General features: G+C 28.2%; 1 protein-coding gene and 1 long non-coding RNA gene across 4 annotated transcripts in view; one reads left to right on the top strand and one right to left on the bottom strand.

The window, feature by feature from the left end:
- The window catches only part of LOC129961009 (uncharacterized), a 133,068-nt gene extending 130,272 nt beyond the window's left edge, over positions 1 to 2,796 (top strand). Inside the window, exon 3 of the long non-coding RNA XR_008783743.1 lies at positions 2,547 to 2,796. This is a non-coding gene — a long non-coding RNA (uncharacterized LOC129961009). The remainder of the gene's footprint in view (positions 1 to 2,546) is intronic.
- The window catches only part of LOC129961007 (glutamate-gated chloride channel-like), a 154,327-nt gene that overhangs the window by 77,487 nt on the left and 60,175 nt on the right, over positions 1 to 16,665 (bottom strand). The window contains exons 2-3 of one of the 3 annotated variants that reach the window (XM_056074799.1): positions 11,753 to 11,804; positions 1,851 to 1,916 (exon numbers count right to left, since the gene is read on the bottom strand). The exons of 1 other annotated variant lie outside the window; for it this stretch is intronic. The gene's annotated coding sequence lies outside the window, so the exon portion shown is untranslated. The remainder of the gene's footprint in view (positions 1 to 1,850; positions 1,917 to 11,752; positions 11,805 to 16,665) is intronic. One more of the 3 variants, XM_056074798.1, reaches the window with a different exon arrangement.

Here is a 16,665-nt window from a genome sequence, read left to right as displayed (position 1 = left end):
TCTCCTTTCACTCCTATTTTCGTTTCTTTCTGTTATGTTGTACTTATGCTGATTCCTAATATTCTCCTTTCACTCCTATTCTCGTTTCTTTCTGTTATGTTGTACTTATGCTGATTCATAATATCATTCTCCTTTCACTCCTATTCTCGTTTCTTTCTGTTATGTTGTACTTATGCTGATTCTTAATATCATTCTCCTTTCACTCCTATTCTCGTTTCTTTCTGTTATGTTGTACTTATGCTGATTCATAATATCATTCTCCTTTCACTCCTATTCTCGTTTCTTTCTGTTATGTTGTACTTATGCTGATTCATAATATTCTCCTTTCACTCCTATTCTCGTTTCTTTCTGTTATGTTGTACTTATGCTGACTCATAATATTGTCATTTCACTAACTAATTAGAGTTATTGCTAATACTTTCTTTTAATATTTTTTATTTAGTATTTAGCATTGAATTTTTTTTTTTGTAAGGGAATTACTGTTTATTTTTATCCATTTTTAGAGATTAATTTGAATATTCATGACATTTTTTAGTTTATAGAATTCCACGCTTCTTTCGCTTAATATTTACTTTTATGCTAATATATATTGTTAAGAATCTGTAATGTTGCTTCCCAGCACGAATTGTTCCATCATAAGAAAGACCGTTTTACGGGGAGCTCTGTCGGATGCTGATTGGATGCCGAGTCAGTGATCCCAGAGCTTGGCGACCATTTGACGACTTGGTGACAAATTTGGCGACAAAACAGATAATACTGGTAACTTCCAGAATTTTAGTAATTGAGCCAATAGGAATCGAGATATACCTAATTGTTCCAGAACCTTCTCTGCCCGCTTTCGGGAACAATAAAAGACCGGGGGTCAAGCCGAAGACATTCGTGTACAGAATCGTGGAGAATCAACAGTGAATATTTGGATCAGTCCAGCGGAGCGCAAGCGTTGTATGGAGTTCAAGTGATTGCTGAATTGAGCTGTGTGCCGAATCCTGTTGTTTATTGTAGAAGCAGCATCAAGTCGTGTGATGTGTAGCCAGTTGTGTAATAGTGACGCAGCAGTTGGATACAGCTAAAGCAAGGAGACAGTGGAGAATTGCAGGCATTTGGAAAGACCGTAAAGTGAAGCTACAAAGATTCCCTAGTCCTGATGAATTCTGTCTGGCCGCTTTGTGTGCTGTGGTTGTTATTACTACCGATTACTACTTGTGAGCTACTGTTTGTTGTAGTGTGCTGCTGTGTGTTGCCTGTGTTCGTCTCGGTTGTATGTTTGTTGTCTGTGTATTCTTGCCTTCGTATTTAATAAAAGTCGTCGTTCGTTATTGAGGCTTGCTGATTGATTTACCATCATACACCTACTACAAGCGAACCCGGTTATTTTACGGACTTAGTGGAATTGAAGTTCCGTAACAATATTTACACATAAAATGCGTTATAAAATACAATGTTTTGTGTTTACTAAGCACTCTGCCAATGTGCATGGGATTTCCTATTACAATTTTCGCTAGTAAACTTGTGACATTATTAAATCTCAAGTATTACTAATAGTATAACAACCCGTTCAAGCAGTCATATTTTCTAGTTATATTAATAAAATTTTAATGGTTAAATATGATGCTATTTGACAAATCGGCTATCTATTTCATGTACATTTCAGCTTCTGAAGATCATTCAAAATGACAAGTTTGAATTCTACATTCCATTTACAACGAAGACGAAATTTTTGAAAAAACATAAAGGCCTTCATCTGAAATTATAAACCTAGAGAATTACAAGATAAAAGCGACTTTTTTCATATAAAGGCAGAAGCTACAAATTTAAGCTAGTTATTTTCATACATGCTGAAATATACTCACTGAAGTCTGTCTATTGCTTTCAGATTTGTCGACAATGATTCAATGTAAATCTTTGAAACAGATTACCTGTCAAAAGGAAAATAAAAGTTAGTTTGTTTAGGATAGCAAAAATTGGGTTTTTGTATTTATTCCATATAGAATTCATATAATGGAATAACTTCTTAACTTTTAAGAAGGGCAGTTTTGACAGTTCATTTAATAATTTAATGGCATTTAAAAATTAAACTCTTGACAGTTAGTGCCAACTAATTCGCTTGTTAAAATTGTTATTTTTTCAAAACAATATTAAAAAATTAATCATTAAAAATGAATAAAATCCAGTCTTATTGGAGTCAAGAAAAAAATACAAATACATCTTTTAGAAGGAGCTATAGATTCGCTGGAATACAACAAGGGTTTGCTATGCAATAGGGCTGAGTGACGGTATTGGCGACATTCAGCTTCATGAAAATTTCACCGAAGACAAAATAATAAACAGGACACAACAATAGATATGAGTAATTTATGACAAATTAATTAGAAAAGGGTCAACAGTTCCTGAACCTATTTAATTTTTTAAAAATGGAAGCCAAAAGTTTTTTTCCCCAAGAAATAAGTACAATAAACCTTTTTCTAATAGAGTATTTGCCACATTTTCAATATTTTAAGTAATTATATTTAATCAATAATTAAATTTGTCCAACATTATAATTTCAGATGGGTGCACTGAGGAGAGTTGACTGCGTTACCACACCATTACATCAGCAATGGTTGCTTACTGACATCAACTTTGCACAGGTACTGTCAGCAATATTTTAAAAATTTCATCAATTGCAATAAATTTAAATAAATCGTGACTACTACAAAAGAAGTAGGCGGGAAAGTATTCTCAGATTTATAAAAAGGGGGGGAAATTGAGGGATTAATCCAGAATGACCATGAAAAAATTAGTTAATCTTTTTACACCAGCGACAGTGAAAATGAAGAATGAACGCCTTTGACTTTTGGGAAGTTAAAGAATTCCTTAAATAGAGGACATTTTATGGTTGGAGAGAAGACATTTTATGTGAAGCATTGAAAACACACAGCTCTTTATCGTGAATCTTTTAAAGAATAGCGACCGTAATCCTGCCAATCTAAGATTACCAGCTTTAAAAAAAAATCTGTTACTTACTTACTTATAAAACAATATTAAAACTCTTTTCAATTAATGTTTGTTTCGTTTTTCCTTTTAATTAGTGTGTTTAAATTATTATCACCGTAACACGATTTTGTCGTGAGCGCAATGTTTTATTGACGTAATCCTTTCTTTCGGAAAGAGTTTACGGTATGAAAAAACATATCTCAATAAATCGGTCTTGATATAAAACCTAATCTTTTTCATTCATTTCTCTATCAATACATTTCTTTTTAAAATAAACAGAGATTATTATCTTTTTTAAAATTTAATTACGTTTTCTTCAATTGGTGTTTTAAACACAGCATAAATGCATGTATTAAGTTTAAATGATTAGGAAAACAAATATCAGCTACAAAAGAGGGAATTGTACCATGTAATAATAAAAACACAAAAAATACAAGAATTTTTTTTGTTTGTTTGTTTATTAATTTTTAGTAAAAAAAAAACTCTTCAGTAAAGAAAGTTTTTTTTTCGAGAGATAGGGAGCTTTTAAGAATGTTTGTGCTATTGGGAAGACTTTATTGGATTTAGTGTTTTTATACAACAAGGTAAAAACTTGATCAAATGCATTGTTGGAATAGTTCGAATTTGATGAAGCATTAGACGTGTACAAAAAAAATGGAATGGTGAATTGTTAAAAGAATATAAAAACCTAATTCTGTTAGAAAAAAAGTACTGACAAAAAAAAAAGAAACCAAAGGTCCAAAAAATGCCCTTTATTTAAAGTTAGGGAGAAAAGTTAAAGAAAAGAAACCTGAGAAGAGTTTCCCCAAAAAAAATTTCTGGAATGAAAAGAAATCTTGACGAATTATAATGGATGCTGGAATTTAGGAGTGCAAAATAAAAAATCCTTGAAAGTAGATAAAATGTTTTCATGCATTTAAAAAAGTAAATCTAATAAAATTACCTGTTTCCATCTTGAAAAATGAGAAACAATGCAAAACTTTCAGACACTATAAAAAAAAGTACACTCTCCAGATGGATTTTTATCTCTAACGTTATTACCAGTACCATATTATGCCTCTTTCTTCATAATTAGTACTTGTTACTTTTTGGAATTTTGTAAGGTTCATACATGACTTTTTTCACAAGCATTGCCATAGGATTTAATGCATTTAATGCAGGTTGAGAAGTATACTATAGCTCAATACTAGAGTTATTATATTCTTGAAACCGACCTTAACTTTTTTGCACAATAAGCATTACACTTTAATGTACTTCATAACAAAATTTTAACAAGATATTAATTAAGACTCTTTGGTACCTTTAAAATGAAATATTTCGTCATCGGATACAAAACATCAAAATATTACCAAGTGTGTGCGTGTGTATGTGTGATATAATCAGTGAACCAATTATCAGAACAATAGTTGTAATTCACATCAACACAGAGCATTCTCTTTTGGATAACGACTAAATTAGTAAAATAAGATCTTAACTTTACTTTTTAATAATTATACATTTTCAAGTACGGAAATTCTATTTCTGTGGATCAAATAAAACTCGGAAATTTTTAACATTCAACTGATTCTAAATATAAATAAAGAAGTGAATACAAAATATGTAATCAGCTGGAATCTGAACCGTATACTGGGTAAAGCAGTACTTTCAAAATATCTTGAAATATACAGATACGATGCATGTATACTAGGATGTATGATGAAAAACACCTTTGTGCAATTCAAAATTTGATTTTTATAAAAAGGCTCCCGCTAAGGTCACATATTTTCCAAACTGAGAAAAAAATTAGATTTCTTGAAAAGGGAAGGTTGAACAGAATGTGAAGTTAATTGAGCTAAAGTTTGATTAATTGTCAAAAACAAGACTTTTCAATTTTTAGAAAATAATCTTCATAAAAGGCACATTTTTACTTCAAATACAAAAATGTGAAATTTAGAAAAGTAATTCACAGTAAAAATATTTATATTTGTGTAATGTATAATCTAGGTATACTAGCATAGCGATAAAATAATGGATTCATAAAATAAAGATCTATTTTTGAATGTTTCATTTGCTTCTAATATACTATTTTGCTAACAAATACCTTGTAACAATACAAATAAAAATTACTTCAAAGGTAAAATGTTTCCGTTATACCCATCTTAAATTTTATTTTATGAAATTAAACTTATTTTTGGATTAAAATTAATAAACTAAATAAAACTTAAAATTAAAATGAATTTTATAAAAAAATATTAAATATCTGTATCATTCGTTATGATATATCATAAAAAAAATTACATAATGAAATGTAAAGATTCGTAATGAATTTTAAAAATCAAAAATATAAAATTTAGAATGTTAAGTGACAGTGAAAAAAATATATACCTATCATGAAAAATTTACACTTCCTGATATCTGTATAAAAAACCTTAATTTTTTTTTAAACCAGTAAAAATATTTTTAAATTTTTATTTATTTTATTAATTAAACTTTTATAAGTTTTATAGTGTTTATATTATTATTATTAATGCATTTTTAAGAATTTTTAAATTTAAATTAATAAACCCACTATTTAGGTCAATTTTAATTTTTCATTTATAGTTTATATTGTATCACAGTTTTCTGAAACAGCGAAATATTTATTTTGTGAGATGACAAATAATACACTCAGGTGTAAGTCTTCTCGTTTCTCTGAAACCTTGCAGACAGGTGCCAGTAAATCTTCCTTCCTTTTCTTGAGCATGTGACCTTAAAGCCGTTTCCAGTAAAACAGAAGCCCATATAGGTAGTGCACTTTTACAGGATTTAAATGCTACAACGCCAGAAAAGTAATAGATAAATCAAATATTTTTGGTGAAAATTATTATCAAGATATTAATTCAACTCTTCTCTCAGAAATAATCACACTCTGCTTTGATTATCGAAGCAATGTAACAAATTGTAAAAAAATGTAAGTGATCAGGATAGCTAAAACATTTTTTGGTTGATTTTAAAATGAGAAATTGAACATTTTGAACTTTTTTGTGAGATTTTAAATTTTTTTAACATATAACCCTAGAAAATAGTTCTAGAAAAACATTGTGCCATCAGTACTGAAATTATAAGAGAAAAATACAGCGATGAGGATATTATTAGAAGTCTTGATTTGATGGTATCTCAACAAATACTGGAGCCTTTAATAAATCAATTTTCATTATTCGAAAATGTTTTAAAACCCTCATTACAAACAATGGGATTTTTTTAGTTCATTTCAACAATTTCCTCTTAGAAAAATTATGATTTTCCTTGATGGTTCAGTTTCTGAATATACTTCCTTCAGTGGTACAATAAAAAATATTATTTTAATGTTGTCAAGATGTACTAGTTGTTTTGTATAATAAAACCGGTAATAGCACAGCAAAGAATAGATTAATTGAGCACAGACCCTAAAAATATCTCTAGTGTATATGTCATCCTGAACTAAAGAGGCAAATGCTTCCAAGAGTTGGCAAGCTTAAATCTTGGAAAACATCTCCCATATAAGATGGCTAGCGATGAGATATATTATTATTATACATTGGCAAATGATTATGACAAATTGAATTTATGTTTACACATCACCCCAATTGATCCAACATTGCAATTGAAAAATCTGGCAAAATTTATGATGCAAGTTTAAGCTTCCTGAAAACTTACTATAAAACGATAACCAAGAATTATTTATGTATCACAAATTATTTTAAGTTAATGCAATGCCTCGAATACCTAGAAGAAGAACTAAAGGCTATTGTTTTATCAACTCGACAGAGAAAAACTATTAGGGTATATCCAAAAAAATTCTGTATTTGGCATATTGCATGACTCAAGAAAAACTATTAAATATATGGTCAGTAATAGATTATAAAAGTTCATCAAGCAGAATTTACAGCAAAGAGAATTTTGAGGTATGAAACCACATGAATCTATGCAGTAATTGGCAGTCTACAACGGTAACGAATCCATTTCTCATAATTAATCAAAGATCTAGAACTGATCGCTGAAACAGATATTACTAATATGAAAGAATTAAAAATTCCTTCGTAATTGCACACAGTGGAAATGATTGTGAAAAAGATTATACAAGCTGCTAAGCACATTTGGGAATTCACACAACTAAATGGGTTCTTACATCAAATTTGCTGGACAAAAAAAATACATCTTCCAAAGTTAAAATGAAGCAGATATTACTAATATGAAAGAATTAAAAATTCATTCGCAATTGCAAACAGTGGAAATGATTGTGAAAAAGATTATACAAGCTGCTAAGCACATTTGGGAATTCACACAACTAAATGGGTTCTTACATCAAATTTGCTGGACAAAAAAATACATCTTCCAAAGTTAAAAGGAAACAGATATTACTAATATAAAAGAATTAAAAATTCCTTCGCAATTGTAAACAGTGGAAATGATTGTGAAAAAGATTATACAAGCTGCTAAGAACATTTGGGAATTCGCACAACTAAATGGGTTCTTACATCACATTTTCTGGATAAAAAAATACATCTTCCAGAGTTAAAAGGAAACAGATATTACTAATAAAAAAAGAATTAAAAATTCCTTCGTAATTGCAGACAGTGGAAATGATTGTGAAAAAAGATCATACAAGTTACTAAGCACATTTGGGAATTCACATAACTAAATAGGTTCTTACATCAAATTTGCTGGACGAAAAAAAAATACATCGTCAAAAGTTAAAATGAAACAACATTCCATATTTTCAACTAAAACACTCTAGGGATTAACATAAAAAAAACTTTACTTTCTATAAGAATAATTAGAAAATATTTTTGAATATTGAATAATATTTGTAATCTTTTTATAATAAAATTCTTTTTAGTTTGAGATTTTATTTAGTTTCTCAATAAAAGCTTAAATTAAAAACAAATTTTAGTATAAAAGTTTTTTTAGTTAGCTCTTTTATTCTAAAAATAAGTTTAATTTCATATGATAAAACATAAGATGAGCCTAGTGAAGAAATTTCAATTTTTAATTGCTTTTTATTAATATGGTAGCAAGAAATCTGTTAATAAAAAAGAAGACTAGAAACAAATGTAATCGTCAAAAATAGACCTTTATTTTGTAAAAATCAATAATTTTACTTCTAATCCGGTATACCTAAATTTTATACGATTTGAATACGAATTTTTTACTTTTAATTAATTACAATTTTGTTTTTGAAAATGTTGTCCAGTTAATGTTTTAAAACAAATAAAAAATCTACTTTTTTCACAAAAAAATTCAAGTTCGTTCCGGAAAACCTGAATATTTTTCAATTTGACTAAAAAAATTTCGCTAATTATGTAAACATAGCGACAAATTTTTATCGAAATCGAATTTTGAATTTCAAAATAACATTTTTCATAAAACCTCCTAATGCATATTCATCGTAAATTATTCAATAATTTGAATAAATTTTTACCATGTTATGAGTTTCTTCATGATAAAAAGTACTATTTATAGCAATAGATTATCCACAACAAATAAAAAGAATATGCGCAATATGAATACAAATTGAGAAGAACATAAAAAACTGAAAGTGTAAAGTATTTATTATATCTAAATAACGAACAACAAAACTAAATTGATTTGCATGTTTCTTCACCTTCAACCTTTTGAAAACTAAAGTAAAAAATAAATTATATATATATATTTTTTAAAGCAGCGTCTGCTTGGCTCGAAAAACAGCAAAGAAAAAAAAAACATTAATTGAAAGAAAAATTCCATTGCAACATTAAGTGCAAAAAATAATGTTAAAATTTATGATAAAGAAAAAAAAGCAGTGTAAACTATATGGAATCGTCAAAAAAAGGTATTTTACTTTCAAAATATTATAATACTGATACGTATCAACGAATCTTAATAATTAACATAACCGAGATAAAAAAAAAACACAAACACATGCGGAGGAAAAATAAAATGAAACAGGAAAAGATCGGAAAAAGAAACAATCTGAACAGCAAATTAATATTTATGATGCTCCATAAATGATTGGATGAATGGTTTGCTGCACGAGGGAATAAAAAGAAAAACACATCGAGCGGGAAATGCGTTCACAGTTAAAACTCAGTCAGTTGAATTCATTTGCTACAAACGTTAAATATTACTTAAAACAACGATGGTTTAAGGTGATGCTAATGCCTACAAGGATACTTCTTTAAATTATCATTCTTTTAATAGGAACCATTTCACTACGAGAGACCACAAAGAATTAAGAACAGTATCCAGCTTTTCAGTTTAGAGACAAGGCTCTCAAAACTCATTATTACGCAAACGACGAATGAAAATAACAATTAAGAAAGAGTTTTTTTTTTCCCACCAAACTTTCAAAAATGCCTCTCATTCCTTGAAATACTTTCCATATTCACTTAAGGATCATCAAGACCAGTAGATTTCTTCGCAAGTGACAAAGCCTGGTGATAATGATTATTCTTTTAAGTGGAGTAAGTTTTCTATGTTGTTATATTTAGAATTCATTAACGAAAAGGTGAGTTTTAATTACCCGAAAATAAATTCTTCTAATATGCTTAAACTCGGCTCGGATTTGAAATGGATGTAAAAAAGAAGTTATTCTAAACCAAGATCATCTAAACGTGTCATAGAAGTCTGCACAAGCATTTTTGATTGTAAATCCTACATTTTAAAAGAGACACTTAAAAATAGACACTCAGAATTGATATGCTTATTATAATAAAGACAATATAATCTGTAGATGTTTCTTTTTATATTTAAATAAACATTATCTCCTATGCTTCTACAGAAAATATCCAAAAATAATTCTTTCTGAAGAAAGTGTAATAAAATTTTTCGTTTTTTATCTTTTTTGCTGTTTATTGCATTTGACTGATACTTCTTGGTTTTGAGTAACTTCATTGGTCCATGAGACAAGAACTTTGGATAAAGGTAAAGTGTAATACATTATTAGCTATGTTAAAAATATAACTTAGCTCCTATGTATATGGCATAAAGGAAACTTACTCACAGTTGTGTTTTGTTTGGAGGACTACCTGCTTTTAGTGTCCGAGATAAGAAAAGATTTAATTCTAAAGCATACATTAATCTACCAGCTTTGGAATAATAAAAATGCGGAAAATATGTTCTCAGAAATGCAATATCTCAACTCCATGTGTTAGGGGTTCCCGAGTCAATTTTTGGTTGCCCCCCCCCAAATAAATCATTCAATGTATATATACATTTCCATCATTATCAAAATTGTGTTATGAACTTAAAAGTCTTCCTCAAGTTAAATGGTAACAACAGAACAACAAAAATGCGCAATATACAAATAACCAACTAGTGCTGGTTCAGGCTCCAACCCATATAGTTAGAAACTCTTTTCACTACGAATGCTTAATGCAGTTTGTGTGCACACTGAATTAAATGTTGATAGCGAAAAGAGTTTCTATTTGACTTGAGGAAGACTTTTAAGTTCATAACACAATTTTGATAATGATGGAAATGTATATATACATTGAATGATTTATCTGGGGTGGGGGGGGCAACCAAAAATTGAGCACGATCTGCTCTTGCTATGAGCATTTCATTCATTTTGAGTGCATCCTTATCCTTATCATCTGTGTAAACATTTATTATGTTAAATGATAAAAGTTTTTTCATAACGAAAAATCGCTTTTAACTCAAAACCCTGTTTTGGAAAGAATGTGCGCTGTTGATCTTTAAAAAAATAATGCCCTGGGGATGAAATAGGCCATTATAGATTCGGTTTTTAAAAGGTGGGTCCCAATATTTGGAACACCTGCATTAGACCATTGGTAAGAATTTTTTATCTAAGCTTAACTGCTCAACAGTGGTAGCTTGTCATTTCAGAGAGGAACTCTCTTGATAAAGATATTCAAAATATGGCTTTCTATTAACCGAAAACTTTAATATCAAATTTTTAGCATTTGATCAGTATTAAATGAATAGATTTTGCGTACTATTCCGTTACTACTAATTTATTACTATTAGTTCATGCTTAGAAATCCATTCCAAAATACATTTATTTTTTTGTGGAAAATATTCATTTTTTCTTAATAATTCATCTATAAAAGAAAACTAAAATATTATAGAGCAAAAAAAAAATGAAAGGACAGAAACATGAAAACATTGAAATAGGGCCAATTTCTGATTCTCTCTGAGGTTAGGAAAGGCTATTGGTTTACATTATTTTTTAGATCGGTTAAACATATTTTTTTATATTTTGGTTTTATTTATTTTGTAGTTTAAAGATGAAATTTTCTAATCGATTTTCCCATCTCTTCCTTATGTAGTAGAGTTCTGAATGAGCTCTTACATACTCTTGATAACAATTTATACTACTTAAATATTTTAATTTAAAATAAATAATAAATATTTAATTTAAAATAAATTTTGAGTCTATACTGGTGGCTACATCTGTGAATGATTTCGAATAAAAATTATAATAATATAAATTTCATTCTAAAAAATAGACAGTAATTAAAAAAATATCTGCTTTTTTATGCGCATTACGAGTATGTTTTTAAAAACTTCCTTTAGTTAGATTATTTACCTGTATAAACATCACTAGCCAATTACGCCATGGACACTAAATTTTTTAGGTATCCTAATTTATCCTACTGGTTTCTTACTAAATAGGAGACCAATTTAAAGTATAAAACAGTCTAATTAGAGGTGTAACCAATTTTCCCCTGGCATCTGAGTTCCATGGTAATCAGAGGATTCAAATGCAAATTTAAACCTAAGATTTTCTTCTGCTTAAACGAAAGATCAATTTAATTTTTATACATTTTATTTTGCTTACCTGAATATTGGAGTGAAATATTGACTTCACATCAACAATTATTTTTTGGAACCTATAAGAAATATAGCTACTATAGTTCACTTACGGAAAAATACATTTAAAGAATATTTTTAAAGCTCAGACATAAATGCAACAATTTATCACCATAAATAAATTGTAGTCTCCGTTTTCAAGGCATTATAGCTGCTATTAAGACCAAATTTTAATTGTATCAGTCATGATATCAAATAAAAATACTATATTATTTTTCAGCGAGAAAAAATATTTGTTTTTTTTTATTAATTATACAATTATATGCAGTAGAATTATACATAAAAGTTCGCATTTATGCAAAAATAATGGAAAGCAAATTTCAAATTTATTTATTGCTTAGTATCCATGATTTCAAAATTTATCATCATACAAATAAATGCCGTTTCTCTTTCTAGAATTTTCAAATAAATAATTAAAAATAACAAAAGAAACTTTATAAATGTTTATTAATCTTGTTTAACTCAAAATCGTTTATATCAATTCATTTGGTTTTATTAACTGAATTTGAAAGATCAATTAGTTCAAAATTATAAGTTTCTACGAGTTTTTGAAATCCAAGAAATCTAATTGCATAAGAAGAATAAAATTACGTTGGAAGAATAAAACTGCATAGAAAGAATAAAATTACGATGAAAGAATAAAAATCAGTCATGGTGCAATGACTAAATAAATGACTAAATTATTGATTGCAAAATGTCTAGAATAAAATTTTTATTTTTAAAAACGTTGTAAAAAGTACATTCAAAAAAAAAAATATTAAAAGCCTCGAGAATGAATTGATTTTTAAAATTAGCTTAATTTTTTTTCAAAAAAACTAAAACGCTTTTGGAATTGGCAAGTATGAAATAGGAATGTCTAGACACCGCAACATAACAAAATTTTAGGTAATGAGATTTACACCTCGCTGCAAAATTAAATTAGTTCTAGAGAAATGCTTTCTTCGGAAAAGAAAATGAGAAACAAAATATTTTTCTAATATAAAGTCTATTTAAATTGGTCTAGACATATGGATCTCTAAATAGGATATCACCTAGTTATTACTTATGAAAATATTTTGAAACGGTACGAGGAAATAAAACTATTGCAGTAGGAAAATTTTTCTTAGGTATCATAGCTTGATTCAGTAGTTTATGGCGAAAGAACCAATGATTTTCCTATATTGCACCAGATACATGATTAATTTTATCTATAATCCAATAAGACAATTTCGATAGAAAAAGTCAATGTTTAAAATTCTTAATAGCTTCAGGGCTATTTTGAAATATGACTATGCAGTATAACTCAGATAGTAAGGAAAATTGGAAGTATGTTTTAAAATAGGAAAATAAATTATGCTGATTTTATGAAAGATAAATAATGATTTTTAAGAAGTAATATAGTATTGTTGACTCTCATTACTTGTAAATATTTAGAATAGAGATATTAAAGCCGGTGTCCTGGCATAGGAGTAGCGCGTCTTCCCCATGATTCGGGCGTCCCGGTTCGGGCATGGTTGTTCTATGTGTGTGAATGCCCCCCCCCCCCTGTAAAAAAGGGTTTTGCAAGCGAATATGATGCATGAAGTAGCTAAGTCGTACTCTTGGCCCTAGTTGGAGGTACTGAAAAAACAAGAGTCTCTCACTCGGCTTAAATCGCTAACAGATAACTATCAGTGAGCTTGTAAAATGCCATAAGTCATAACAGCAACATCAACAGGGATATTAAATCCGAAAATGAGAAAGTATTGTGCTACAATCACAATGTAAGTAGGTAGAAAGCTCTTCTTAAAATTCTCTTGTGGATGTTGCAATGTTACCTTCCCTGTGTTCAAAATACATATTCAACTTATGCAATCACAATGTGAGTAAGTTGGAAGCTTTTCTTCAAATTCTCGAGTGGATGTTAAAACATGATCTTCTCTATACTTAGAATACAGATGAGATGTCGTTTCCTTCTTTTATTTTTAAAAAAGGCATTTTTATATGAAAAGTTTAATAGCATTGTTTTGCATCTCAAGAGTAAATTGAATTTTCTAAATTTTATAAACAATTCCTGTCCCGCGTTTGTTACATCACTTACAAGGATGAATGTACTTCTAAACATGCAAAGCAAAATTAGAGATTCATCTAATTTCTTTATTTTCAGTTGATTCTACATGTGATGGCAGCAAAAAAATAATACTATAAAACCTTGATATTTAATTCTAAAATATATTTCAGAAGCATTAAAAATAGATTTCTAGAAAACGTTTCTGATAGTTGCAAAGATTTCATTTGTTTTGATAAATCAATGTAGATGATATAACATTTATAAAATGGATCTATCACCAAAGGAAACAAGGAAATGAAACATATTGCAAATATACATGCTAAAACATGATAAAATAACTGAATTCCTTCATTGGTGTTTAATAAATTGCAAACTATGCAGTGTTATTTAAACAGTTGAAAGAAATATGAGAACAGTTATAATATAACGAATCCCAGTAGATCTAAAAAACTCCACACACTGCCATTAAGTTATTTTTCGTGCCAAAATTCTTTTTTATAAACAATTCCATGACTTTTTTTTCCATTTTAAGGCCATTCACATAATCTTTTAAACGTCATCCAAATGTGAAGTGAAAAAAATAAAGAAATGCGTATATTTCTGTGAAAATCATGTTTTGATTCTGGAATCCATTGACCCAAAAGTTGTTTTCCCATCATAATTTTTCATGTTTCCGAAGTTAGTAACTTATTCAATCCAAGCGCAGTTCTAGGGATGTTCTTTTCTATTTCGCATAGAACATTTCAATCCTTGAAGTATAACACAAAAATTGTGTATGACTCTATAAGCAGGTAAAAATTTCGGATAGAAGAATTATTCTAAACAGAATTTCAAAAATAAAAATTATATATGTTTTATCAGAAGTTTTGAAAAATGCCTTTGTTTTATTAGAAAATTTGGATTATCCGGATCATTATTAAGTAAATAGATTAGCATCAATAAATATTTAATCGAATAATTCCTGTTAACAAACGCATATAATGTATAAGTATTAACAGTCACGTAAAAATGTCTGCTCAACAAGAATTATTGCAGAATTTCAGAAATAAAGAACATGCATTGTCGTGGATTTTCAAAAATGTTCGGTTAAATGAGAAATGTCAATAAACCGAATCGTTATCAAATGAATGTATCAGCATCAATAAATATTTGGGATGAATATTGAAATATTTTTTATATATTTTTTAAATAATTGTAATAAGCGAATAGATTCTTTTGATTATATTTCGCTAATAAACGAGCATTTGATATTTCCAACAAAAATTAGCAATAATTCAGCAGTTCAGCAGCTATTTAAGAATGGTTTATTAAATTTGTTTAATTAATGAGGAGACATCAATAAAACAGATTGAGCAACAGATTTGTTTGAGTAATTTTGAATCTTATTGCTTAAATAAGAAAAAACTTCCGCAGTAAATTAGAAATATTAAATATATTTATCAGATACGATCCTTCAATTTCAATATAAAACGTTTATATATTAAGAAACTGAAGTATAACGTTCTGAGATTTTAAATAAGATTACATCGATTATTTAAAATCTAACGTTCAAAGAATTTGAATAATCTATATACTCTTTGATTAAACAATTATTTAAGATTTCAAATAGTTGCTAAAATTTATAAATTGCAGTGATATTGGATAGTTACTAAAAAGAAGCACATTAGAATTACATATTGTGGTGAAATGTAGATTATTATGATCCGTGCAGGAAGCAGTAAGACGTTAAGCAGTTTGAAGCAGTAGGACGTTAAGCAGTTTGAAGCAGTAGGATGTTTTCGGGAACATTTCGTTAATAATTACATTCACACACTAAAGAAACACAAAGACAAGACAAGATATTCACGCGAGCAACTCAACAGAACGGCATAACATCTCATTCTAATTACAATCGCAATGCACTATGGGATGCGTACCTAATCAGGCATCGCCATCTATTATCCAAAAGAGAAGATAACGTAAGGCAACTGCTATAATATATTTTTAATGGTTTCTTCTAACTAAAAGTTAAAATCGTAAAATACGCTTTGACAACAAAATTTTAGTTAGTTTGTCACACAATGTTTGGATATTATCTGTAAAATACTTTTAATTTGAAAACATCCTTGTTTGTTATTTAATTCCTTTTTAAATGTTCAGTTACCATTCATAAGAAACAATATTCAAAATCATTTATTTTGTTAAAAAAAAGCTTTGAGTATCATATGTGAAATGCACTTGGTTTTCATAAAACCTTATACCTTATGTAATTCATTCTTAAATTCCTACCTACTATTCGTAAAAAGATATCAAATGTAAAGTGCTGTAAAGTGTAAAATCGAAGAATAGATTTTTATTAGAATTCCTTATTCAAGTGATCCTTATGCTTTGCACATAAATTTGATTTTTTTTTCTAATTATTCTATCATGAATTCTGTTTTAATTTAGCATGAACAGATATATATATATATATATATATATATATATATATATATATATATATATATATATATATATATATATATATATATATATATATATATATATATATATATATATATATATATATATATATATATAAATTAACTCGACAAATATCGTTTCGCTTAAATTTGATAATTTTTGATTTATCGCGAATTTTTTTCTAAAGCCGAAAAGCAAAATGAAATGTTTATCAAGTCCGAGTTATTTTATTTGAAATATCGTGAAAAAATATCTAAGTATTAATGCTATAAAATTGAAGTTTCCTGAAATCGTTCCTTCTAATTAAATGTTAAGATCATGAAACCACTTCAACAAAGAAATATGAGTTGCTCTGTTAAAAAAATATATTCGATTGTTATCTATGAAATTTATTTAATTGCAATCCATCT

Source organism: Argiope bruennichi, chromosome X2 (genome assembly GCF_947563725.1).
Source record: "Argiope bruennichi chromosome X2, qqArgBrue1.1, whole genome shotgun sequence".
NCBI lineage: Eukaryota > Metazoa > Arthropoda > Arachnida > Araneae > Araneidae > Argiope > Argiope bruennichi.
Note: the sequence above shows the minus strand (reverse complement) of the source record. Positions and strands in the feature narration are given on the sequence as shown.